The 26,803-nt window shown below is 43.6% G+C and overlaps 1 protein-coding gene and 1 non-coding gene across 2 annotated transcripts in view; one reads left to right on the top strand and one right to left on the bottom strand.

Moving 5' to 3' along the window:
* LOC124718778 (angiotensin-converting enzyme-like) overlaps nt 1-26,803 on the top strand; it is a 480,801-nt gene that overhangs the window by 196,020 nt on the left and 257,978 nt on the right. The window lies entirely within an intron of this gene.
* Trnat-cgu lies at nt 26,303-26,377 on the bottom strand. The gene has a single exon. It is a non-coding gene; the product is annotated as a tRNA-Thr (tRNA).

Raw genomic sequence — 26,803 nt, 5'->3', positions numbered from 1 at the left:
AAAATAAAAAAAACCTGTGTAGTAAACACGGGCTTTAAAATCCATACCTTAAGAGCTACGAACACTTGTTCAGTAGAGGAGGTGTTTCGCACTAGGGAATATCAACAAGTGCTCATTGCTTTCTGGGGCCCATGTTTACGGGACATTTTTTCCCTGTTTTGGTCCACAGTACCACCTCTGAAAGCTGGCTACCCTACAATCTTGGCTACATTGTCACAGGTATCAGAATGACTTCCGTTTGCAATTTTCGACTCGTTTGTTTCCGGTATCAAATTGATACATTCATCCGTCTCCATCATCCCTGAAAGTTTGTAACATCACGGAATCGCTCTTTGTATACACACATTTACTGGCGCCGGCATCTGTAACTTTGACGCTCTGCAGCGTCTTTGGAAGACGTTTCCGGACATGGTTCCTACGTAAAACTTCGTCTACACCCTGTAACAGTGTGTAAAAGAAATTGTGAAACACTCTGTGTACACTAACTTTTTCAGTGCTCTAGGCGTATATACAGGTTGTGCTGTGAAAGATATTTGCAGCAGTTCCCCGCTACAATAGCACGGATTTGTATAACGCCTACTACCCGGCCAGCGAGTCGGAGATGATTGTTGCAAAAGTACACCGCGTAATTTTTAGAATACTGGGAGTTACCTAAACGACTTACTGAATGCTGAATTCTCTTTGAAGGTTGTGTCCCTTGGCATCGCCAATGGTTCTTCCTTCACAGGAGTAAGCTCCGGCTTATTAAGCCTCTCCCAGCTGGAAAAAACGCAAACAGTGATGAAATTCACTGTTTCCTTGCTGTAAATTTTCTTATGCTTCAGGTGAGAGAAAGTGAAACAGTTACTGGATCAACGACCCGTTAGTGTTTACTCTGCGCAGTTCACATCAAGAGATAGGTACCTTCTGTTACTAACAATGGTACTATTGTTGATAACAATGAGTATCCTGCAGATGATAAAGTCTGGCAAATTAGGAGAATTGTGGGTCATCTCAGAAAAGCACTTCCAGAAGCTTTCCATTCTTTTAAAAATATGTGCACTGACGGAAGTTTATTTCTCTATTAAAAAAAATGGGTCAAATGGCTCTGAGCACTATGGGACTTAACTTCTAAGGTCATCAGTCCCCTAGAACTTAGAACTACTTAAACCTAACTAACCTAAGGACATGACGCACATCCATGCCCGAGGCAGGATTCGAACCTGCGAGCGTAGCAGTCGCGCGGTTCCGGACTGAGCACCAAGAACCGCATGGCCACCGCGGCCGGCTTTCTCTATTAAGGTCGTGTCTTCTTCAAACAGTGTATGCCATCCAAACGCCAAAGATGTGGCGTATATTTTTTTGTTTACCAGGGAAAACTGCCACACAGCCATTTGTTTTGAGACATTATTATTTTATATGGGCATCTCAATAATGCCATCTTCAGACCCTTGCGCACACCATGAGATCTGAAGATGGTATTATCCACATGAGGAAACTAGTTGTCTAAATAATATAACTTGTTAAAACATAAGCCTGTTAGCCGATTTTCCTTGTTAAATATTTGGCCGGTAGCTCTCCCGATTCGACAATGTATCAACAGAGAGAGAGTCTTTTTTGTGTCGCGCGACTGTCAAACTGGATATATTCTTGGCTTTACTATTTATGTGGGGTGCAGCAGCGGACGATTGTAGAACTCTAAAGGAAAAAATGTAAAGGCATGTCCGCTTTATATAAAAAAAACTTGTGAGGTCGAGTTTGTGTCCACAGATTAACTTCTTGCTGTCAAATGGCAGAGCAAGCGAGAAGTGGGGACGCTTTCAGTTCTTCATAAAAGCGAAATTATAGCGAATGACAAAATCGACAGAAGCACAAATTAAGCAAAAAAGAAAACCAGCTTCCACCATAATGTACACTGGAAACACGATGGGGACCGTCTATAGGAACGACATGACGCTAACTTCCGTAGTGCGTGTTCGAAAAAGTGTAAAATGATACAAAAAAGTATTTCTTCAATTGGTGGATCTGTCTCTACTGATCGCGCATGCATTACATAAAACTCAAACGGGAAGAAATTTTTTATCTGGTTTTCAGCAGAAACTGATCGAGGAGATATAGAGATTCACCACAGCTGGCCCTCGTGGAAGTAGATTGGTTGATGGTCATAATTCTTTACGCCTAACTGAGCGCCACTTTATGTCGCTAGCGCCAGGAACACCGAAGAAGAACACCGCCCACGAAAGGTGTACTGTACTGAATACGACAAACGGGGTGGCATTAAATACATTTAAATAAATGTGATGTACTTTTACGTTTGAATTTGTTTCGAAAGATTCCAACCACGCTTTGGAAGTTTCACTAATGTAATAAATTATGTATTTTTTCTCCTAATAAGGTATCTTCCTGGAAAAAATCGTCTTCTCCATAAGGATTCAAAACAGAAACAATTTAACAAGCTAATACAGCATCTGGTACTTAGCTTTTTCTCGATAATAACGGTAGACTGCTACAGTCGTATATATACGCACCGCTTGCGCAGTGGGGTTAAAAGACACGAAAACGTAATACACTTCGGTATGTATGACGCTAAATAAAATAAAAGATGAAATAGGAATGTAAAAAAACAATCTCACAGTACAGTATATCGTACTTTTTAGTTCTAGCTTGCGTATTTTAAAAGTCAGTACAAAATTAATATACGTATTTAGTGAATATGAGTTTTGCTTCTGTTAAAATAGAAATTTAAGAATTGGCCTTTGTTTTAATGAATAAGAATATACTGAGGACCCATATTGTAAGTCAGAAAACGGGAGAAGAAAAGAGGGAATGTAGTTATGTAACTGTAGCTTTAGGCAAATACTAGAAATTGGAAAGGCGTTGTATTATAAAGGCACCTATTTATCGGCCGACCAACAGGCCGACCAATTTCGCGTCCTCAGCTGTTACAATGCCGCCCTGTTGTCGTCATTTGTTTACCTTAGGTTCATTGGGTTATTTCCACGAGAGCCCGATTGGTTTTACACACAAACGAGAACGAAGGTTTGCCTAATGCAAGGGAAGAAATTTGTCCACGTTTTGTTACTTAAGCAGCTGAGAGCCGATGATTTTCGTAATTACCTGTCAACGGATAAAACACGCATTTCGGCGCTGTTGCACATCTTCACACTATTCTTAAAGAAAAAGAAAAGTCATGAGAAAGGCTGTAAGCTACGAGGAGAGGATGTTAGCTATCTGTAGCCACTGTTGGAAGCTAAGGAGGACCTCTGATTCAGTGTTGTTTTATCCCAACAATTATTAACTTAAATGATTCCTGCAACGTGATTTATAATTGACAGAGGAAACACATCACGGTAAAGCAAAATAAAGAAAACCAAAGATGTTAATGTAAACGTTACTAATTTATATACATACCTGGCATAAAAGATGGCCTGTAGGTTTAAGAAATTCATTTCATATTTAAATTACAAAAACTAAACATGATGGTGGTGGTGCACGTCATCTAACAAATACAACAACGGATACATAAAAAATGAAGCATTTAGCAGCTGCTACGGCTGCAAAAAGGTCCCACACTTTGCTCTTCACGGCACAAGGCTTGGTTACAGACTGGACTTCTTTTTTTAACACTTATACTAATGAATAACGCCCATTAAACGTCCATGTGTAAGTGTTTTGGTTTCATTTCCGGTAAGTATCGGAAATTAGATTTGGAAATGACACACTTAAAGTAGTAAATGGGTTTTGCTATTTGGGAAGCTAAATAACTGATGATGGTCGAAGTAGACAGGATATAAAATGTACACTTGCAATGGCAAGGACAGCGTTTCTGAAGAAGAGAAATTTGTTGACATCGAGTGTAGATTTAAGTGTCAGGAAGTCGTTTCTGAAAGTATTTGTATGGAGTGTAGCCATGTATGGAAGTGAAACGTGGACGATAAATAGTTTAGACAATAAGAGAATAGAAGCTTTCGAAATGTGCTGCTACAGAAGAATGCTGAATATTAGATGGGTAGATCACATAACTAATCAGAAGGTATTGAATAGAATTGGGGAGAAGAGGAGTTTGTGGCACAACGTGACAAGAAGAAGGGACCGGTTGGTAGGACATGTTCTGGAGCATGAAGGGATCACAAATTTAGCATTGGAGGGCAGCGTGGAGGGTAAAAATCGTAGAGGGAGACAGGAGATGAATACACTAAACAGGTTCAGAAGGATGTAGGTTGCAGTAGGTATTGGAAGATAAAGAAGCTTGCACAGGATAGAGTATCATGGCGAGCTGCATCAAACCAGTCTCTGGACTGAAGACCACAACAGACATCGGAAATAGAGAAGGTCGAAGGACTTATTCTCTCTATGTGCCACGCGAAACCATTACGGATTCATTTAAGAAAAATGGAAAAGTGCTTCATTTGTTGGGTCTGTGTTGCTATACTCCTCGCACCACGTGTTCCACGAACATCTGCAGTTTTTGAATTTGTCCAGAGATTCTATCTTTACAGTTCTGTCCGCCTTGCACCCTGTCACGTAAATGAGAACAGAATTTAATGTCGCACGCAGTGACAAAAGACGAACGCCTGTGTGTCGGTTGGCGCGACAGCGCTAGGCGCGGCACGGTTTGTTGGGCGGAGTGGTGGGGGGTCGGCTGTCGGCTGTCGGGCGCTCCTGCACGTCCGACTTCCCGTCGAGCAAAGTTGGTCGGTCTGTCAGTCGGGCAATTTGTCTATCCGTCGGTCGATCTGTTGGTGCGTCTGTACAATAAACATATCCTGACGACCCTAACTGTAAGTTAAAAAGCAGAAGCAGAAGAAGAAAAGAGGGAATATAGTTGTAAAAATAACTACAGCTTTTGGCAAAAGCTACAAATCGCAAAGGCGTTTAATGATAATTTTGTGAGGGGTAAGTAAGAGATCGGCCGCTAGAGCGCGCCACCAACCGTAGCAGGTTGAGTGAGGACCGACGCGGCAATCTGTGTGGGCGCGTCGTAGGCTGCAGTCAGAGGCGGCCATCTAACACAGTAAACAAATTAGTGTTTTGCGAAACGAGGAAGAACGTCGAATAATGCACGCGTACTGGAGACCGGCATCGTAAATACTCATCATGTTCGGTAAGCTTATTCCCGTGTTCTTTCCTTGTGGCGCTATACACTTGGTAAAAAGTATAAATTTCAAGTTCCCAAGTACGACTAGACACCGCCCCTTACTTGCTTTGTACAAAATCTCCACGTTGTTGTCACTACTAGTGATTTCATGTTTGTTTATAAATGCGTACTTAGTTCAGTTTTAAGTCTGTGTTCATTAAAGCGAGTTTTAGTTGTTCGACTACCTTTCCCAGTGTAGTTCTTTTGACAGTCGCCACACGGTGTCTTAGAAACACCTAAGTGTAAGTCCTTATTCTTTCCCTGTAAAATGCTAGGACGAACCCCGAATCCCAGCGTATTTACCCGTTCTAAAGGCAACTTTCACGTTCGATTTCATCAGAAGTTGCGCCACGGTACGCATGGAGACATAGCTTAGGTTAGTTGTCGACCCTTTTATTTATTGTATATGTACATAACCATACACATTCCATAGCCATTTGGTTCCGCAATATGTTTCAAGGACTCAATCTAGTCCTGTGGCAAAGGCAGGCGTATGAGTCTACAAAAGACTGAGTGAAAATATGCTCCCTTATTCCGCGTAGAGTAGCGCTATTTCACACTGGTTATAGTAGCAGTACTCGTAAGCTTTCTAAAGATGCCGTAATTGTTCCACATTAGCTTTCGAAATCTACATCTACATCCATACTCCGCAAGCCACCTGACGGTGTGTGGTGGAGGGTACTTTGAGTACCTCTATCGGTTCTCCCTTCTATTCCAGTCTCGTATTGTTCGTGGAAAGAAAGATTGTCGATATGCCTGTCTGTGGGCTCTAATCTCTCTGATTTTATCCTCATGGTCTCTTCGCCAGATATACCTAGGAGGGAGCAGTATACTGCTTGATAGTTAAGATAGTTGAGGATATTATGGTTTTATATTTCTAAAGTAAGCTATATTTCAGAAATCGTGGCACTCATTTTCGTAGCCAGATGCTTGATGTCTTCCTCATTCCCTTGAAATATTATATACATCTAATATTAGAGCACTCTATTTTTAACTAATGGATGTTTTCCAAGTCGTTCAGAAAGGAAACAAGTTTACGTGGCCATCCTCCGCAACTAGCACAGAGATATTTGTTTTGTGAACAAAACCGCCTTTCTTGCTGCACTGTAATTTCTTTCTCCCACACACGTTTCGCCTATTTTTACTCTAAGGCGCCTTCAGTGGAATGTAGAACGATACAGTTTTCTTATTTTTGGACTCTCAAACAGTTTGCATCTCGTTTTTTATGTAACTAAGTAATTACAGTTTTTTGGGCTCTGCGTTTCCTCTCATCTGGTCTGGCGGTCGCACTACCACTACATTTACGAAACATAAGCATAATTTTATGTTCCGAACTTTTTCTTCAACACAGTTCACCATGTTTCTCGTTCTTTGTGGTGCACTATTGCTCTTTTGACGCTAGTGACAGCTATCTGTTCGTAAATTGTGCTTTTAAAGACATAAATAATTTGAGTTCATCATGTGTTTCCTCCTGTTTGGTTTGTTTACCTACTTGTTGCCAACCTAACAAAGTATATGTTGGAAACTAACGTCTATTCATGGTTGTGTGCGTGCGCGTGCGCTCGGGGGAGGGGGTTTGGGGTGGGTTGGGGGATTGTTGATTTGAGTTGTAGAGTGCTGAATATGAATGTAATAGCTGTTACGTAGTGGCTGAAAGCTTTGGTGATCAACTAATTTGAGTTTTGGTTTAAATGTCCTGTGGAGGGGTACATGGACAAGTGAGTGCAACGGTGTTGGGTGGTGGTATTATTATTATCATCATCATCATCATCATCATCATCATCATCATCATCCTCTTTTGGAGAGTTACTCTATTATTTTATCTATTAGTATAAACAATGAATAGTTTTCCATGCACACATGATCATTCAACAGTGTTTTCTTTTCTGCTTTGGTTCTTTGTATGTGGTAATTTTCTTGCAGTGTTAGGATATGTTTCTTATAGTTTGTTCTAATTATTTTCATGTCTTCTTCTCTAATGATTAGTTTGTGGTTATGCTCTCTTAGGTGTTTTACAAATGTGGAGTGGTTTGTCCCATATTTCCAGGCTCTCATGTGTTCTTTGTATCTGACAGCAAATGTCCTTTGTATTTGCCATCACATCTATGTATTTGCTTTCTGGTATATGTCAATTTTTTGTCAGTTTTGGGGTGTATTTTTGTATAGAATTGTCTGTTGTGTGTGCTATGTTTATTCCCTATCTTTTGAAAATGTTAGTGATTTTGTGTGAGAGTTTCTGTTTGTATGTCGTTGAGTACCATCTTTTCTTTCATATTTTTCTGATTGTTCTGTGTAGTTGCTATCATGCTGAACGTTTGTGTTGGGTTCTGTTGTGTTGTCCGTTGTTTGGTGCTATCTGCTGTTACTTTACTTTTAATTTTGTTGTTTAATTTTGTAATTATGGTACTATTGTAACCACTGTTATGTGCTACCAGCATTATTATGTCAAGTTCTTTCTGGCAGTTTTCTTTGGTGAGTGGCACTGTGTTGAGTCTATGGAGCACGTGTCAAAGTGCTGTTTGCTTTTGTTTGTGTAGATGGTTAGAGGATGGGGGAATGATGATGTTCGTTGCTGTAGGTTTACGGTAAATTTCAAACATGTGCATATTGTTTTGTTTTTTGATTGGTATTGCCAGAAAGTTAATATGGTTGTTCTGTTCTTAAAGTGTGAATTTTATCTTTTTATGTACCTTGTTCATGTCAGTATGTAGTTTTTCAATTTTTGTTTTGTATCATCTATTAAGCATCCATATACCTGAACCAATACAATAGGTTGTATTCTGTTGCTACTGTTTTTATGAAAATGATCTGTTCAACATGGTTCATAAAAACGTTTGATAAGGCTCCTAAAACTGGGGACCCCATTGGTAATCAATCTCCGTGTAAGTAAAATTCATTATTTAATTGGAAATAATTTTGCTCTGAGATTTATTAATGTGCATATTTCATTAATCTGTTCATCAGAGAGTTGACACAAGTTTTCAAGTTCTTATCTATGAGTTCTATTGTGTCTGGTACTGGTATTTTGGAATTCATGCTTTATGTATCAAATGAGGAGTGTTCCTTTGCCTGCGTTTTTCACGTCTGTTATTTGTTCTATTAGCTGTGTAGTGATTTTAATGGTTCTGTCTTCTCGTACTTGTAAGTGGGGTATTTTCTGAAATCCAGTATTGACCTCACATGAATGTAAGAAACACCTCCTAAACCCGAAAGAAAATTACGACATACAGAAAAGAAAACCCTGTTGCATGATCAAGTACACATTCGAAATAATTCATATTTGCACTAATAGGTATAATAAACACCACTCCAAAAGAGTGTGATGATGATGAACATGATACCACCACCACCACGACCACCACCAAAGAACACCTTTTCACTCACTTGTCCATGAACCCCACTATAGAACATCTGATCAAAGCTTTCTAACAGTTTCTAACAGCTATTACGTTCATATTCAACACTGTACAACTCAAACCACGAAACACACATGAACACACACGAGAGAGAGAGAGAGAGAGAGAGAGAGAGAGAGAGAGAGAGAGAGAGAGAGAGAGAGAGAGGGGGGGGGGGGGAGGGAGGGAGGGAGGGACGACATGAATAAATAGTTTTCCAACATATACATCGTTAGGTTGGCAACAAGTAGGTAAACAAACCAAGCAGGAGGAAACACAGAATGAACTCCAAATACTTTCGGCTTAAAAGCACAGTTTTCGAAGAAACAGCTATAACAAGTGGCAAAAGAGTAATAGTGCACCACAACGGAGAAGAAAAATGGTGAACAGTGTGAAAGAAAAGGTTCGGAATATAAAATTGTGCTTTTGCTTCGGTAATGAAGTGGTAGCATGACATCCAGACCATATGAGAGGAAACGCAGATCCCAACAAACTGTAAGCAATTACTTCAATAAAAAAAGCGATGTGAACTGTTCGATAATCTAAAAATAACAAAACTGTATCATTGTAGATCCTAATTAAGATGCCTTAGACTAAAAAATGCGAAGAGTATCTGGGAAAAATAAATCACAGTTGCAGCAAAAAGGTTTTATTTACAAAACTAGTAGTTCAGAAAGACGTCCGCAAAGTATCAGCCTGTGTGTTACCCATAGACAGACCACAACACGTCAAAAATAAAGGGGTGTGTAAACTCCAGAAACCCTACAAGTCCTCTAATTTCACTTACGTTGGCTTTTTTTATTGCTTCAATAACTTATTTTCAATTACTGGAATGGTTTCTGTAATCGGTACATTTGTTTACAATTTTTTTGTCCATAAATATTTAACGTCAGACGCAGGTAGTACCGTGTCATGAGCTATCTAAAGATTTTTAATTTGGTCAAATAGTTCGTAGCTGTCCTTGGTGCTTAATTATTTGCTGTCGCTTGACCTACTACTACTACTACTACTACTACTACTACCGTCTGCCTCTTGTGCTGCCTGCGGGGTCAGCTGTCATATGTGCTCGTTGTCCCGTGTACTCTGCACCAAGTGCCTCACACATTCTGCTTGCACAGTCGCTGAGGTCAGTGAACAGGGTCTGACTTGTAAAGGCCCCTCGCTACGCACGCACTAATGTATCGGCCGATCGATAAATTCCGTGTCAGCCTACATACACACTTCCCGACCGACTGCACTCAGCGACTATAGCGCCGCGCCGGTGTTGAGATTTATCGTAAGTCCATTGAGTTTATATTCTACAAGATGCGAGCTAATATCTTAAAGATGTTCGGGCTCACATGCGGTTCCTCTTCGTCGAACTGTCCTGGCTCAAACTCGTCTAGGGGTTGAACCGCGCGTGTCGCATTACACGCCCTAAATTAGACACTTGTGACCCTTTGGTTAAATTGTGTGGCTGATGGCAAGTTCACGAAATACAACATAGCATATAATAGAAATAATATCAGGAACTAAATTAACTCCCCATAAATGATGTAGGCCACACAGTTGCGATTTGGATAGAATAATGCTTATTCAAAAAGCAAACTGATAGCGAAAGTGGTTGTATTTAAAGTTACTGTTACACTCGAGTGCATATCCATTTGACACAGTTCGGTCATTCACAATCCCATCGCGAAATACAAGTTATCACAGCAGGCGCGCGGCTGCTCACCGCTCAGAGACCAAGTCCGGCGGTACCACGCTACGCGAAATGTTCTAAGTCGTTCCACTTCCTAGCTGCCTAAATACCGACCGCCCGCTTTCGCGTCTCCTGCCGAACTGTTCACTTCGGTGTCTCGCGTCTGCCCCAGCAGTGTCCTCTGCCCGTCCCCGGCCGCCCTTCCCGAGCGCCGAACATCCTCACTCAGCTGACTAGCGCAGTTCCCTCGCCTCAATCCGTCCATCTGATTGCCTACAGCTTATTATACATTATTTCACACTTCAACATATTTAAATAATCAAAGCTTGACGACTTTCACGTTCTAAATAAAGTGCCAATAATATCCATTACATAATAGACGTTAGATTCTTTTACATAAAACCAATGCCAAGGCCAGTAGCCTCGCACCAATGTGCTTTCTGATAAATAAACAAAGATCAAAAGTAACTATTATGTACTATACTTTACAACAAATATTCTGTTACCTAATGATTCAATAAGGTGTCATGCTGTCATCGTTCAATGTCTTTCGTGTGGAGGAAATGATGACCTGATGCAGAACTGAAAATACTGATAATTTAAATTTACTATATCTTTTAAACAAAGTTACGGAGTTGATGTTTACAGCATTTGTCATTTTAATGACTCGCTTCTATATGAAATGTCGACCGTTAAGATCGACCAATGCGTTCAGATTTTAGCATTCAGGTGTTTGTAACAAAACTTGTTACTTTCACTTTAACAATAAATCCTAAACTATTATAGATATGATCAATATTCAAGTTTTATTGGGATCACCACGAAAATGTATGGAGCATGGCAGATTAAAATTACCGTGGCTTCATTCCCTGCACTACTACACAAGTAAGTAGTTTTCATAAATGCTTCCCTTTAAGGCCGACCTTAGGTTCGGCATATTTAACACTGCTACGTCTCCTTGGCCACAAAAGCCTTCTCATGGGTTTCCCTATGACGTAGGTTCTCATCTGTGTCACTCGCACACTACAGCGCTTAGGCCTCAATAGGCAATAGACGCCTGTGAGTTTCCCCATCTCGTGGTGAATCTGCGCCCTTTGTGGCACGCGGTCTGGACGACAGGGTTCGTTTCACAATTCCTGTGGGATGACTCTATCGGCCATATATTTAAACGAGAGCGCAATGATCGCTAACTCCCGAAGATCACGCTTCGTTTTATACGCAACAAAAACGGCTGTTTGACTGTTTTGAAGATAACAAGGCCACAAAAAATCAGAGAGAAAGTCTTGTGCTAAGAGGTGGCTGATGCAAGGAAAGGATGTCACCCACATTCTGTCACTTAAGCAGGTGGGAGCCGGCGATTTCCGTAATTACCGATGAATGGATGTCACGCATGCTGAACATCGTCAAACAATTCTTAACGAAAAAGAATGCAGACGGTAGAGAGGGTGTAAGCTGCGAGGAGAGGCTGTTAACCACACCAAGATTTCCAGACACAGGCAAAAGTAAAGAGGACCTCAAACGCAGTGCTATTGTATCCCCACAATTATTCACTAAAATGATACTTACAAGGGAACTTCCCCATCGCACCCCCCTCAGATTTAGTTATAAGTTGGCACAGTGGATAGGCCTTGAAAAACTGAACACAGATCAATCGAGAAAACAGGAAGAAGTTGTGTGGAACCGTGAAAAAAATTAGTAAAATATACAAACTGAGTAGTCCATATGCAAGATAGGCAACATCAAGGAGAATGCGAGCTCAGCAGTGCCGTGGTCCCGTGGTTAGCGTGAGTAGCTGCAGAACGAGAGGTCCTTGGTTCAAGTCATACCTCGGCTGAAAATTTTACTTTCTTTATTTTCGCAAAGTTATGATCTGTCCGTTGGTTCATTGACGTTTCTGTTCACTGCAATAAGTTTAGTGTCTGTGTTTTGCGACCGCACCGCAAAACCGTGCGATTAGTAGACGGAAGTACGTGCGTCTCCAATGGGAACCGAAAACATTTGATCGCAAGGTCATAGGTCAACAGATTCCTCCACGGGAAAACACGTCTGATATATTCTATACGACACTGGTGACGGTATGTGCGTCACATGACAGGAATATGTTGTCGAACCACCTAACTTGTACACTTAGCGAATGGGTAAAAAAGATTCTTCTACCTTGCCCGATTTAGGTTTTCTTGTAGATGTGATAATCACTCCCAAAATAGTGATGAAAACATAAGAGTTTGTCACATAAAGTGAAAATAAAAAGTTAAACTTTTCACTCGAAGGGAGACTTGAACCAGGACCTCTCGTTCCGTAGCTGCTCTCGCTCACCACGGGACCACGGCGCACCTTGACTGCCAATGTCCTTGATGTTGCCTGTCTTCGCATGGAATACTCAGTTTGTATATTTTATTAATTTTTTTCATAGTTCCACAAAACTTCTTCCTGTTTTCTCGATTGATCTGTGTTCAGTTTTTCAAGGTCTATCCACTGTGCCAACTTATAACTAAATCTGAGGGGGGTGCGATGGGGAGGTTCCCTTGTTAGGGCACTGTGCCATATTCCTGCATCCCTTGCCTACATTTCGCAAGCCATCCGAAGGTGTGTATAGGGGGGTACTTCTGGTACCACTAAGTGATCGCACCTTGCGTGGCGCATGGGAAGAATGATTGTAGGCCAGTCGCTGTATTCACTCTAATTTCTCGAATTTTTTCGTCGTAGTCACTTCGCGAGATCTATAAGGGAGCAAGTAATGTGTTTTCTATATTCTCAAAATTTCAATCGTAAACCACTTCTTGACGCGCCGCACCTCTTTTGTTAACTCTGCCACTGGCGTTTGCCGAGCATCTCTGTAACGCTCCCTCGCCGACTTCACGATTCCGTGACGAAACGCGCCGCTCTTCTTTGCATCTTCTCCACCTGCTCTGTCAGTCCTACCTGGTAGCGATCCCAGATTGAAGAACAGTACCCAAGAATCGGTCGAAGCGTTGTAAGGCACTTCTTTTGTGGATGAGTTACATCTCCTTGTGATTATTCCTGTGAATCTGTCTGGCACGTTCTTGGCATACTGCAGCGTTTCGTGGAGTTGTTCAGACCACGTGGACGCCACAGGGATTACTTGGCAGCGGTCTCAGGCGGAGGAAACGAAATTGTGGGCCCTCCAGGGCGCAGGTGGTGTTCTGAAGTGTTCGACATTCCGGAAGTCGGTACTTTGTTACGCTCAGAGATCAACAGAGACACTTTTCGAATGCGGAAAGCCTGCAAGAACTCGAAAGCGCTTTCTGGTGCGCGGGCGTCCACGTGCAAGTTTGCTCAGCCGCTACCTGGTTCAGCGAGCGAACGCGTGTTCGTCAGGCACAGACCACCCTGCGGAGCCGTCGGATAGCTGGACATGGTGCTCAACGAGCGCGAAGGACTCTCGAGGTCTAACCGAACCAGGAAATATTTCCGTGGAAAGTTAAAATGTTGTGGTCTTCATTTTATGACCTAGAACTGTTACCCTGTTTAGCGTATGGAAGCTATATGAAAGTAAATTATTAGGAAGCAACTGGACGTGGAGTACATTTTCATATGTAAGTTTCGTAGGATCCAGTCCAGCAACAAACTTCCTGACCTCAACCCCAAAAATCACACTCGTTTCCACAAACTTGTAACAATACAATTGCTGTTAAAACCTTTGTCTAGATCACGAGTTTATAAAATACTACGACCGGTTTCGATTGTGCTAGCAATCATCTTCACGTCATAAAATATCGCTACAGGGTGTAACATATTATATGTCATACAATGAAGTACTTAACCAGTGGAACTCAGTACGTGTGTTCAACATCAGACACGTTACACTCTGTAAAACATATTTTATGATCTGAAGACGATTACTTGCACAATCGAAACCGGTCGTAATATTTTATGAATTCGCGATCTAGCCGGAGTTTCACTCACAGTTAAGGTCGGTTTTCCACAGTCAAGACCACGTCAAGCCTTATAAAAATTTTTTCATATCTTACTTGCTATTCCTTCCAACCTTTAGTATTTTACAGCCGTATAACTTGTATGTATATTCTCTCTCTCTCTCTCTCTCTCTCTCTCTCTCTCTCTCTCTGTGTGTGTGTGTGTGTGTGTGTGTGTGTGTGTGTGTGTGTGTGTGGACGGTCTGATGATGCGGCCAGCCACGAGTTCGTGTACCGTGCGCCAGCCTCGCTCGCCATCTCAGTATTTCAATCCAGCGTCCTCAGTTATAGTACTCTAATTAATGATCGTCGTAAACAACATTTGAAATTGATATCTTAGAAGCGCAGGCAAGAATATAAATATTGGAAGGTACACAGCTTTAAACAAGTTTTATAAAATACGGAAAACTCGTAATTACTAGACATAGACAGCGCGGTTAACCGCCCCCCTTCGCCTATGAATGTTTCCCCTCTCCTCATTTTCCTTGCACCTCTCCCCATTAATAAATATACAAGTAGCAAAAGGCGACACTTCATTCTTTTCTATGGTTCCTTGTCTCAATCTGTGGAAACGCATTCCTTATATGATCGCTTTGTTCCTGTGTCTGTCAGTTAAAAACCTCCTTTCTCGGGAACTGGTGGACGTGTCAAGTTCAAATTTACCTCACATACTAACGTCTGTTATCTCTTGGCACTGTGAAAGTTTTAACCAACTAAGTCAATCCAGTCAAAAGCGACGGCCATGTACATCGTATAATACTCGCAAACTCACTCATGAAAGCCTATAGCGTACATCCTGTTCACCTAGAATCGTGAAATTTGCAGAGCAGCACTGTTCACCCTAGAAGTTTGTATTTATATCACACGAAAAGGATATTTTTAACAGTTTTTATCCATCTCTCCCCCTTTTTTCTCAAGAAAAAGTAGACGTATCAAATTCTAATTGATGTCACATCCTAAAATCTATGGTCCCTTGGCTGTCTACAAAATATAAGCTGAGTCAATTCAGTCAAAAATTACCGCCATTTAAGTGACATATTTTGATACTCGTGAACTTGCTTGTCAAAACCTATAGTGGATCTCCCGTGGACGTAGAACCGTGAAAGTTGGCAAGAAGCAACTTTACACTGTACAAGTAAAAAATCGCGTGATGCTGAGAGAATTACATTAGGAAATGGGACACTTAAAGTAGTAAAGGAGTTTTTCTGTTTGGGGAGCAAATTAACTGATGATGGTCGAAGTAGAGAGGATATAAAATGTAAACTGGCAATGGCAAGGAAAGCGTTTTTGAAGAAGAGAAATTTGTTAACATCGAGTATAGATTTAAGTGTCAGGAAGTCGTTTCTGAAAGTATTTGTATGGAGGATACCTATGTGCGGCAGTGAAACATGGATGATAAATAGCTTAGACAAGAAGAGAATAGAAGCTTTCGAAATGTGGTGCTACATAAGAATGCTGAAGATTAGATGGGTAGATCACGTAACTAACGAGGAGGTATTGAATAGAATTGGCGAGAAGAGTAGTTTGTGGCACAACTTGACAAGAAGAAGGGATCGGTTGGTAGGACATGTTCTGAGGCATCAACGGATCACAAATTTAGCACTGGAGGGCAGCGTGGAGGGTAAAAATCGTAGAGGGAGGCCAAGAGATGAATACACTAAGCAGATTCAGAAAGATGTAGGTTGCAGTAGGTACTGGGAGATGAAGAAGCTTGCACAGGATAGAGTAGCATGGAGAGCTGCATCAAATCAGTCTCAGGACTGAAGACCACAACAACAACATTAAATCTTCATCTACATATGTAAACGGAAGTCCCCTGATCGCTTCTTTTTGTATGTTCGCTCTAGCCTATAGAGATTTTGATACGGTCTTGGAATTCCCAAGTTCGACTTCTTGCGAGTATATATATATATATGTATATCTCAAAAACCAGCGAAAGTCGTTCAGATTCTCGATTCCATATATACAGCGTGATTTTTTTCGACATTGTACAGACTTTAGACATTCATCATTCAGCGCGTAGAGAACAAAAAAGTTTAATGATCTTATATCCGGAAATCCATGGTTTCCATACTATTTATTCAACCGTACTTTGTTTCAGAGACTGCGGTCTGATACGCGCTGTACCGTGCAGACACAGTTTACAGTGTGCATGGTTTCCTCCTAGAGGGTCGTACTGTTCCTCATACCCCATGCCCTAGCGCCCTCTCCTGCCATAGTAACTGGCAGTGTTCCGCCCGATTCACTTTTCTTGCTGAGTCAGGCTGTACTGGATGTGATACAGCGTTGTACACAGTGGTTCCGTATCCGAATTGGGAGCTTGTCGGCATGGTGTTTGCTTACGAAAAGGCAAATGGCAACGGGCGGTGGGCAGCAAGGTTGTATCAGGAGACCTATCTCCGCCGACAACGACCACAGCATTCAACGTTTGCGACAGTGTTTCGCCGTTTGTCTGAGTCTGGGTCGTTTCAGGAAGAAAGAATCATGACGGAGGTACCCGAAATGTTCGGACACCATACTTGGAGGGAAATGTGGTTAACACTGTGGGAGATGACCGCCGTGTCAGTACCAGGCAGTACAGCGTACGCCAGACTATTGTATGGAACATTCTCCGTGAAAATTGCTACTACCCTTATCGCTTACAGAGTGTGTGTGTGTGTGTGTGTGTGTGTGTGTGTGTGTGTGTGTGTGTTTCTTCACTAGGCAGCCACAATTCCGGTATTTGTGTTATCCATCCTATTCGCAGATGAGGCCCCCTTCACGCAGAATGGTATCTTCAACTTTCATAAGTCATATGTGGGATAGAATGTAGAGCCTCCATGGTATGGTGACAGCGAATCATGAATCATCAGCATCGGTGAATCCGGAATGTGTGGGCCGGGGTAATTGGCGACCGTATTTTGGGACCAGTCTTCCTTCCACGTCGTGTAACACGCCGGAACTATAGACTTTTCTTCCCGATGTATTTGCCTTCCATGCTGGAAGAACTTCCACTGATGATCCGAAGAGTTATGTGGCTGCTACATGATGGTGCTCCAGCCCAATTCGCCGTTAACGTCCGGACGCATCTCAGTCGTGTCTTGCCTGGTCGATGGATCGGACGAGGGGGTCCAGTTGCGTGGCCTGCTCGTTCACCGGATCTCAACCCGTGCGATTTCTGGTTAAGGGACCACCTCAAAAGTATCGTGCACGGAGAGCCCATTCCAGATGTGGAGACATTGGAGCAGCGTATTCATGCTGCCTTTGACACTGTTCGGATGCGGGCTGGCCGATGTGAACGTGTGAGACAGAACATGCTACGGCGCGTACACACGTGCGTTGAGGCGCATGGAAACCATTTTCAACAAATACTGTAACTGTGGTTGCATGGTACAGCGCAGTCTCTGTTACAAAGTATGACTGAATAACTGATCTCTAGCATGGAAACCATGCATTTCCGGACATAAGTTCGTTAGACCTTTCTTGTTCTGTGTCCTCTCATCGATCAATCCCTAGAGTTTGTACACGGTGGAAAAAATCCCCATGTATATCTTCAAATGTGATTTTATATAAAAATAAAGTAAGTTTGCACGTTATCCTCAGTACACGAGTCGTACTGGCACTTTTTTTTTCTTTACGACGTCACGATGTGATGTATACTCATTGACGTATTTTACACTTCAGTATACTTGTTGTTTGATGACGATGCTTTTTGGTGGATTAATTACATATGAAGGTGGCAGCTTGGTTCCTGCAATGTGAATGTTACTTTTTTTAGCGATCGTGGCATAATAAATCATTAGAACGTAAAAACGTTTGTGGATGTTTGCTTGCATTACGCAGTATCTTAATCTTTAAAAATCTGCTAATTATTTGCACTACATATTCGAATCTCTGCCTTTTTCCATAGTATTTGTCCTCTACAGCTCCCTCTAGTACCATGAGAGTTATTCTGCGATGCTGTAACAGATGTATCGTCTTCTCCCTTGTTCTAGTCCACGTTTCCTGTATATTCCTTTCCTTTCCTAGCCGAGTATGCGGAGAACCTCATTCCCTACCTTATCAGTCCACCTAATATTGAACATCGACCTGTAGCACCACATCTCAAATACTTCGATTCTCTTCTGTTCCGCTTTTCCCACAGTCCATGTTTAACTACCACACAGTGCTGTGCTCCAAACTTCCTTCTCAGAAATCTCTTCCTCAGCTTTTTGATACTAGCAGACTACTTTAGGCATGGTACATCCTCTTCGGCAGCAGTAGTCTCATTTTTACATCCTCGTTTCTTTGTACGCCGGGTGTCATTTTCCTTCGAAGCTAGAAGAATTGTTTCTCTCAGAGTACTCCGTGACGTCCCCTATTTCCGTGGTGTCCCCTATTTTTGTAAGTTTCTCACTTCTGCTACTTCTCGTTACTATCATATTTCCTCTGTATGCTCTCAGTCCGTATTCTGTATTCATTAGACTGTCCATTCCATTAATCGGATCCTGTAATCCTTCACTTTCACTGAGAATACCAACGTCATGAGCGGATCTTATCACTGGTATCCTCTCATCCTGAATTTTAATCCCAGTCGTGAAACATCCTGCTCTTTCAGTCATTGCTTCTTCGATATGTGGACTGAACAGTAGCAGTGCTACCTTTTCTGATCCAAACACTGCGTTCTTGGTCGTCTTATTTTCCCCCCTCTCGATTCTTGTGCACGTTGTACATTACCCGGATTTCCGTATAAATTACGCCTATTTTGTAGAAGGTCGTCAAATCAAAGTGTCTTAAGTGCTGCTTCCATTATCAAGCGCAACATCAGAACTGCCTCTCTGATGCTCTACGTTCCTTGAAGCCAAACTGATGATTAACAGATTCTCAGCTTTAATTTCCATTCTTATATATATATATATATATATATATATATATATATATATATATATATATAATTTCATGTGTTTGGTGCGTAGCACGAGCAACGCCAGTTCGATTTGGCACTTTTCAGTTAACGTCATGGTCAAAGCTTCAGTGTGTGTTGGCAGTATCTTTGTTTCAAATATCGGCGAATCGCTCCACATTTGAACAGGAGCGATGCCGCTATTCGATGATATTAGCAGAGATGGGCGAACCAAGGCCGAACAGTGTGTCAACAAGAATGCGGTCGACCTAGACAGAAGTAGACGATTGAGCAGCAGTCAGAGGCACTCGGAGCCCCATATTCAGCATTATCATTGATCCAATGTGAAACTGGTGCTACAGTGCCCACAAGGACTAATTAATAGGAGCCTCACAGAAAAGGGGCTTCCACTGACATCTGTAGACCAACAAGCCTGTTTGCACTGGTGTTGTGCACAGTTGAACTGGAATCTCATTGACTGGGGAGGAACCGTCTTAAATGATGTACCCACAGGGACTCATCATTCGTTCGTGGGCACGGGTTCCAGAGCTGGGGACTGGCAAACGCCGGCAGTCCTCTATTACTGTAAGCTCCAGGCATGATTCAGTGACCTCCCTGTTGCGGGGCAGTGTGTTTCGGAGAATGGGGGCCTCGGTTTCACGGCCTGGACCGCGAGGAACGTCAACACCTCTATAAAGAAAACCCTCAACCTCAGTGTGCCGGCCGGAGTGGCCGTGCGGTTCTAGGCGCTACACTCTGGAACAGCGTGACCGCTACGGTCACAGGTTCGAATCCTGCCTCGGGCATGGATGTGTGTGATGTCCTTAGGTTAGTTAGGTTTAAGTAGTTCTAAGTTCTAGGGGACTGATGACCACAGCAGTTAAGTCCCGTAGTGCTCAGAACCATTTGAACCATTTTGAACCTCAGTGTGCTACATGCTTGGGGGGAGGGGCTGAATGGCTGTTGAGATAAACTAGTGGGCAATCTCTGGGCCATTGGCCGCCCCCCCCCCCCCCTCTCCAGTTGTATAAGCCTTTCTGAAGCATTCCTATATTCACAAGGCATTGGAGGGTATTGTTGGGTCCCTAAAGTGTTAAACAACTTCGTAATGGAACACTTCTAGTTGAAACTGCTAATTCAAACCAATTATCTAATCTTCTGGGATGCCAGGCCTAAGTTGACTACCCAGTCAAGGCTGAGTTGCATAACACCCGAACTTTTGGAAAGGCGTGGTTACCTGTTCTGATGCAATGGAGATGATCCCTGTGGAGTTACATGAAGAATGGAAAAATATGGGCATCACGGAAGTGCAGAACTGTATGAGGGAAGTCAATAGCACATCGGAAAAATCTGCAACATTTATTCTAACGTTTAACAACCAGAATTACGTGAACATACACTTGCAGGCAGTATACATCTTCAGCTTCGCGCATTTGTTCCTGACCGAGTGCTTCAGGTGACAAATATGTGGCCATACCACTATACGATGTAGTGGGAGGGCTACGTGTGGAAATTGTGGAAGCTCAGCTCACAAATCGGGCAATTCTTGTTCACTTGATCCGAAATGTATAAACTGTTTCGGGAATCACCCAGCGTGGAGCAGAAAGAGTGAGGTTTACAACGAGGGTAGTAAACTTCAGAAGTTGAAAGTCACTAGATGCATATCCTTTGGTGAAGCTACTTCTTTTGCATTAACCCTTAAGAAGCCAATCGCCAAGCATGATGTCTCCACACAAACTCAAACCACAGATTCGAATATGAGCACATGCACTTGTCAGTGTACCTGTGGGCAAAACTCTGCACTTGAACCAGAAATCACTCAGAAGCCATTGGCGATGGGCTTTCAACCTAATCACATAATACTGCCCACCATCGGAAGCCTACTAAACCGTTTCCTCAACCCCAAGCAACCAAGTAAAGAAAAAGTCCTTCAAAGAGTGGTTAAAAGGCGAAGAAAGTGGCTGTTAAACCTTCGGGTCGGTGAGCTCACTCCCCCTCGGTTGGGGACTTCACTCTTAAAGATACGTTCTCCCTGACCTCGCAGGCAAGTCAGTCTCTGAGGGACAAAGACAAGACTGACCATTGTTAATCAATGCCTCCCTCAGGGACTTTAGTGTTTTTGTGTGGAATTTGAATGGATATCGTCTACATTAGCAGAATTACAGCTGCTGGTCCAGGCGAAAGCATTCCGCATCAGCTTGCAAGAAACTCATTTTAAAGTCTCACACACTGGACACAGGACTGAAAGTGGAGTGGCTCTTTTCATTGATGACAGAGGCCTATCTCATGACCCTCTTAACGTGGCCATACAAGCAGTTGCTGTGAAAGCCCTAGCACCCTTTAATACCACATCATGTTCTTTATATGTTCCACCTTGTGATCCTTTGCATGCAAACGCACTGACAGAACTACTCCAGGCACTGCCACGCCTATTCTTCCTTGTGAGATACATCAATGCACATGATGTGCTGTGGGACTCTGCCATCACTTGCTCCTAGGGTCGAATTATCGAGCGACTCGTCCATTCCGAGAATACCTGCCTTCTGAATTCGGGTCATAATGACACACTTTTCCACACTACAAGGTTTTTTCAGCCATTGTCCATTGTTTGTGCTCCCCAGCTGTTGCAGAATCGATTCAGTGGGAAGTGGCTACAGATTTACATTCCAGTGACCACTTCCCAGCGCGGGTCCATCTGCCAACTCGGACGGATGATTTTTTTGACATACTGGTTGCTGAAACTTCCTGGCAGATTAAAACTGTGTGCTTGGGTAGCTCAGTCGGTAGAGCGCCTGCCCTCGAAAGGTAAAGGTCCCGAGTTAGAGTCTCGGTCTGGCACACAGTTTTAATCTACCACAAAGTTTCACGTCAGTGCACACTCCGCAGCAGAGTGAAAATTTCATTCTGGATGACAGTCTAAACTAGTGAAACCAGTCGTCAATAAGAGGTGGTATTGTGTAAATTGAACGGGGAGTGGGGGAAAGGAAAGGGAAGCAAAGCAAAGGAATTAATGATATCAGCTGCATTGCGATCGGAATCAGCGGCGACGAGTGAAAATGAGTGCAAGGCCGGGATTCCAAGCCCCGGGACCCCCTGCTCGCGTTAACCGCTGCGCCGCCACCCGGACACTGCGTTTAACGCGTATGCGCGGTCTATCTCTGGACGACCCACATTCCCATTCACAGTCACATATCCGCAGTTCCCATCCGTGTCTCCCATGCTTGCTTCTTGGAGATTCCCCTGGAGGTCGAATGTAATCGTGCATCGACACTGAAGGTGGTGGATTCAGTGCCCATCAAACCGAATCAATGATATAAATGCATGGTGTCGTCTGTTTCAGACATTGATATAATCATAGAAATAAACAGTATTTTTGCTTTCGACTTCAGCTATTAAATTTTCTTCAGAGCAATTACAGATCACTCTTTCTTCTCTATAATTATCAAAAATTTCAAAGGAAAGTGTGTTGATTGACTGGAAATGGACCTAAGTGTCTTCTGCTGAAACAGAACTCCAGTATCTGTATGTGCCGTGGTCTTCATTCCGAAGACTGGTTTGATGCAGCTCTCTAGACTACTCTATCCTGTAGGAGCCACCACATCTCCGAGTAACTGCTGCAAACCACATTCTTCTGAATCTGCTTATCAAATCATCTCTTGGTCTTCCTCTACATTTTTACCCATTCCGCCCCACTCCCACCCCCCACCCCCACCCATTTCGCTTCAGTACCAAACTGGTGATTCCTTGATACCTCAGAGTGTCTTTGTCAACCGATCCCTTCTTCTAGTCTATGTACGTCACAAATTTCTTGTCACCGCAATTCTGTTCAATACCTCCTCATTAGTTGCATGATCTACCCATCGGTTCTTCAGTAGTCCTCTGTAGCACCACATGTAAAAACTTCCCAATCTCTTCCTGTCTGAACTCGTAATCCTTCATGTTTGTCATCTGTAAAAGGCCAACCAGCGAAGGAAGCATGTCGGGATCCTGTTGTCTATCAATTTTTCCATCCCGTTGCATGCTGTCATCTCACTTTCTAACAGATGCATCACGTGTCAGTGGGAGACTGAAAGGTTGAAGATGGCAGAAAACAAACTGCGGTTGGACAAACCGACCACACAGGCATGGCGGACTTAGTGTCAGCCTCATCACTGGAAGAAGGTTCTGCTCACCAGGCTGTGCATCATACGCAGTCCTTTAACACATGGCTTCCTCCTCTGGTGGGAGGACCCACCACTCTGTGAGGTTTGTGGTGTGCCAGTTTCAGTTCAGCGTATTTTGAGAATGTTACGTATAACAAGGCACCTGTCAGTCTTGATGGAGATCGGCCCACCATCTTTGCATGTACTGATTCCAGTGGAGACATTTTGTGAACTGTCAGGCGTCATCCCCAAATTGGCGGGGAAGGGAGACAGACCTTAATGCATTATAAACTACTCAGTATGTGGGAACAACCTTCGTCCCCACCCATGAGATTGCCATGCTGACTTTTCGTCAGGGTGCTGATGAGCACCATGTTGAGCGCCCCTCACTTCAAGTAATCCACCACCATCATCATCATCATCATCATCATCATCATCATCAGTAGTGATCACTCCTGATTAGATGACCCTTGATGACCAGCGAAGACGTGTCTGTAGATGCCCCAGACAGGGTTGGAGTAACACTACTGTCACGAGCCCCATGACGCAACATTGAGGAGTGATGGACTGGGGTGCCATTTGGTTTCGTTTGGTTGTATTCCGCGGCAACATTACGGCAGAATGGTACGTCGACAATACTCGGCGCCCCATTTTGTTGCCCTTCATAGCAAGCCATCATGGGCTTACATTTCAGCAAGATAATGTCCACCCACACACGGGTACAGTTTCTACTGCTTGTCTTCGTCCTTGAGAAACCCTACCCTGACCAGAAAGGTCGCCTGATATCTCCCGAACTGCGAACGTTTGGAGAAATGTGGGCAGGAGCCTGCATCCAACTCGGGATTTTGATGCTCTTGGAGAGAATTTGGCACGATATTCCTCAGGAGGACATACAGCAACTCGATGCCAAGCCGAATAACTGCTTGCACAACGGCCAGAGGTGGACTAGCACATTATTGACTTCGTCAGTTTGTGAAGCTCTTTCTTTTCAGCAAATCATCCAATGTTTCTGAAATTGTAATCATTTGTGTGTCTGTACGTGCGCATGACATCTACCGTTTTCCATCCCGTCTGGATCGTTTTTTTGTTTTTTCTTCTTTTTTTCCAGAGAGTATAAATCTAATTACAGCTACAACAGATGCCAGGCGGAGAATGGTTGGAAATTCTCGAGAAATGTAGTCCACCGACAGAGTAGCTGGATTACGAAGCCCTCGTTCGACCAGCGGTTTTTCAGTCTGGCAACAGTACCAGATAGGACAGATACGAGGAATGCACAAGTTAGAAAGAAGGTTCATTTAGTAAGCGCGAGAGCACCCAGATGATGTCCAGCCGATTCCAGTGACAAGAAGCAACAAGAGGGGCGTTCTGCATGAGGATCTGCTTTACTGCTTAAATTCGAAGACCAGACATTCCTGGAGTAGTGAATCGATGTACGAGGGCTGTCCAGAAAGTAAGTTACGATCGGTCGCGAAATGGAAACGACTATGAAAATCCGATAAAGCTTTGCAAAGATGTGTTGGGCAGTGTCTCTAGTATGACTATAGGTAGAATTATGTCGCTCTTTTCATTCCTGAGCTCTTCGTGAGCGCGTAAAGATGTTATAGAAAATAGTGTCTTCCGCCAAGTACGAGGGCCTGGTGAGAATTTTCCCCTGAAGCTATGCAACCAACATTACATAACTGTCGTGTGGTTTCTTCTTCAAGACAATTCTCAGCCTCATTCTGCAGGGGCAATGAAGAGGTTCCTGCATCGTTTCAATTGGAAATGTTTGGTTACCCACAATACAGCCCGTAATTGTCTCCCACTGAGTTTCATCTCTGCTGAAACGCACCGCTGGATATGAAGACAACATTTTGCAGAGACAACGAGCTTTAGGCCAGCGTAGAGAATTGGCGGAAAGCACTGGCGGCTGCCTTCTATGATGAGGGTATTGGAAAGTTGGTACAACGCTGCGACGAATGTCTGAGTCAGAACGGCGACTACGTAGAGAAGTAGCTGAAAGGTGTAGCTAACTGTTACAAATGAAACATTTCTGATTTTCACTGTGATTTTCATTTCGCGATCAATCGTAACTTACTTTCTGGACAGCCCTCGTATTACTCACAACACACACATCTCACGAAAAGACGATGGGCGTAAAATTGGATTCGAGACCGCACGAAGGCTTACCAGCAATCGTGTTCCCGAGAACCATTCGCGACTGCAAAAGGAAAAAGAAGAGTGATACTTGTACACAAACTAGTCTCCGCCAAAAGCCATAAGGAGAAGCTGTACACGTAGCCGGAGGTGTAGATGCACTGCCTCCTGTTTAAACGGCCCTAGCACAGTGCCGTGGGGCACTGCCGAATGCACTTTCACGCCAGTCGCCGCCATGCCACGAAGAATTGAGAGTCCGTCCGGCAGGACAGCGCGGCGCAGCGCAGCAGGTGCTGATTGCGACACCTGCGGCTGCAACAGCCGCGGCGGCTCCAGAACTGGAGCGGAAAGCCAGCGGAGAGCGGAGCGTCCGCCCGCCCGTCCTTTCGCCGCCGGCTATTTTTGTTTATTTTCTTTCCGGCTGAAGGAGGAGTCGACGCTAGTCTTTGTTTCCCGGTTCCCGGTTCAAGGCTCCGGCAGTTCCGGCCGTCCAGGGCAGAAGGACAATCCGGCGGGTGCCTGCTGTGCCGTGCCACGCCCTCCCCTGCCGGCCTCCCTGTCCATTGTCCGACGCTAACTGTAACTCCGCGCGGCGGTTTCTCAGCGTTTCGAAATGTAGCGGGTTCCGTGGGAGTATTGTTTCCCGGACGGTCAGCTGCGAAAATGTCGGTATTCCGGAAGGGGCCGCGGGTGGTCACCTAGAGCAACAAAGTTCGTGTGCTGGGGTCAGAAAAAAGAACCTAATGAGGTCGGCTCACAGACCGCGCTTCTGAGCGTGCCGAGTTGAAGGCACGGCACGCGTGCCTCGACGTGACATTCACGACCGCAGCGCCCCCCAGCGGCAGTTACCGGCTGTGTCTGGCTCCCACATCACACTGTTTATGAAATTGATGGGCGTGAAAAATTCCTACGATAGCTCCATTAAAACGCTCACTCCCTCCCTTGCCTGTATACTAATGATGTTCTTACAATGAAATGAACACCCTTACCTGCTTACTGGCGTTGATATACGTCAACGGGGAGAGATGAAAATGTGTGCCCCGACCGGGACTCGAACCCGGGATCTCCTGCTTACGTGGCAGACACTCTATCCATCTGAGCCACCGAAGACATAGAGGATAGCGCGGCTGCAGGGATTTATCTCTGGCACGCCTCCCGTGAAACCCACATTCTCAACGTATTGTCCCGCACTATATTCGTAGTGCCCCCGCCTATTATACTCATTACTCGCGGCGCGTTGCCGATTCCCGTAAGAGTTCGGGCACTGTTTGTGCATTCACACAGAAGAAGATGGTCAAGTGGCCGGTGAGCCTTATATATATACACACTAAGATGATATCTGTTATAAATAAAGACTTCTATAGCCGTGACGATGTATTAAAAGGCAAAAACGAAAGTACCATGTCCAGTCAATAAGGGGATTAGCTTATAAGAGTTCCATTACAAATAATGTGATACAAATTCACAACAGTACTCCGCATAATACAATAATCATCATTCTCACGTTTTAGCAAAACCATAAGGTCATTCACTCTCG

The sequence above is a fragment of the Schistocerca piceifrons genome, chromosome 10 (genome assembly GCF_021461385.2).
Source record: "Schistocerca piceifrons isolate TAMUIC-IGC-003096 chromosome 10, iqSchPice1.1, whole genome shotgun sequence".
Taxonomy (NCBI): domain Eukaryota; kingdom Metazoa; phylum Arthropoda; class Insecta; order Orthoptera; family Acrididae; genus Schistocerca; species Schistocerca piceifrons.
The sequence above is the reverse complement of the archived record's forward strand: the minus strand, read 5'-3'. Positions and strand labels throughout refer to the sequence as shown.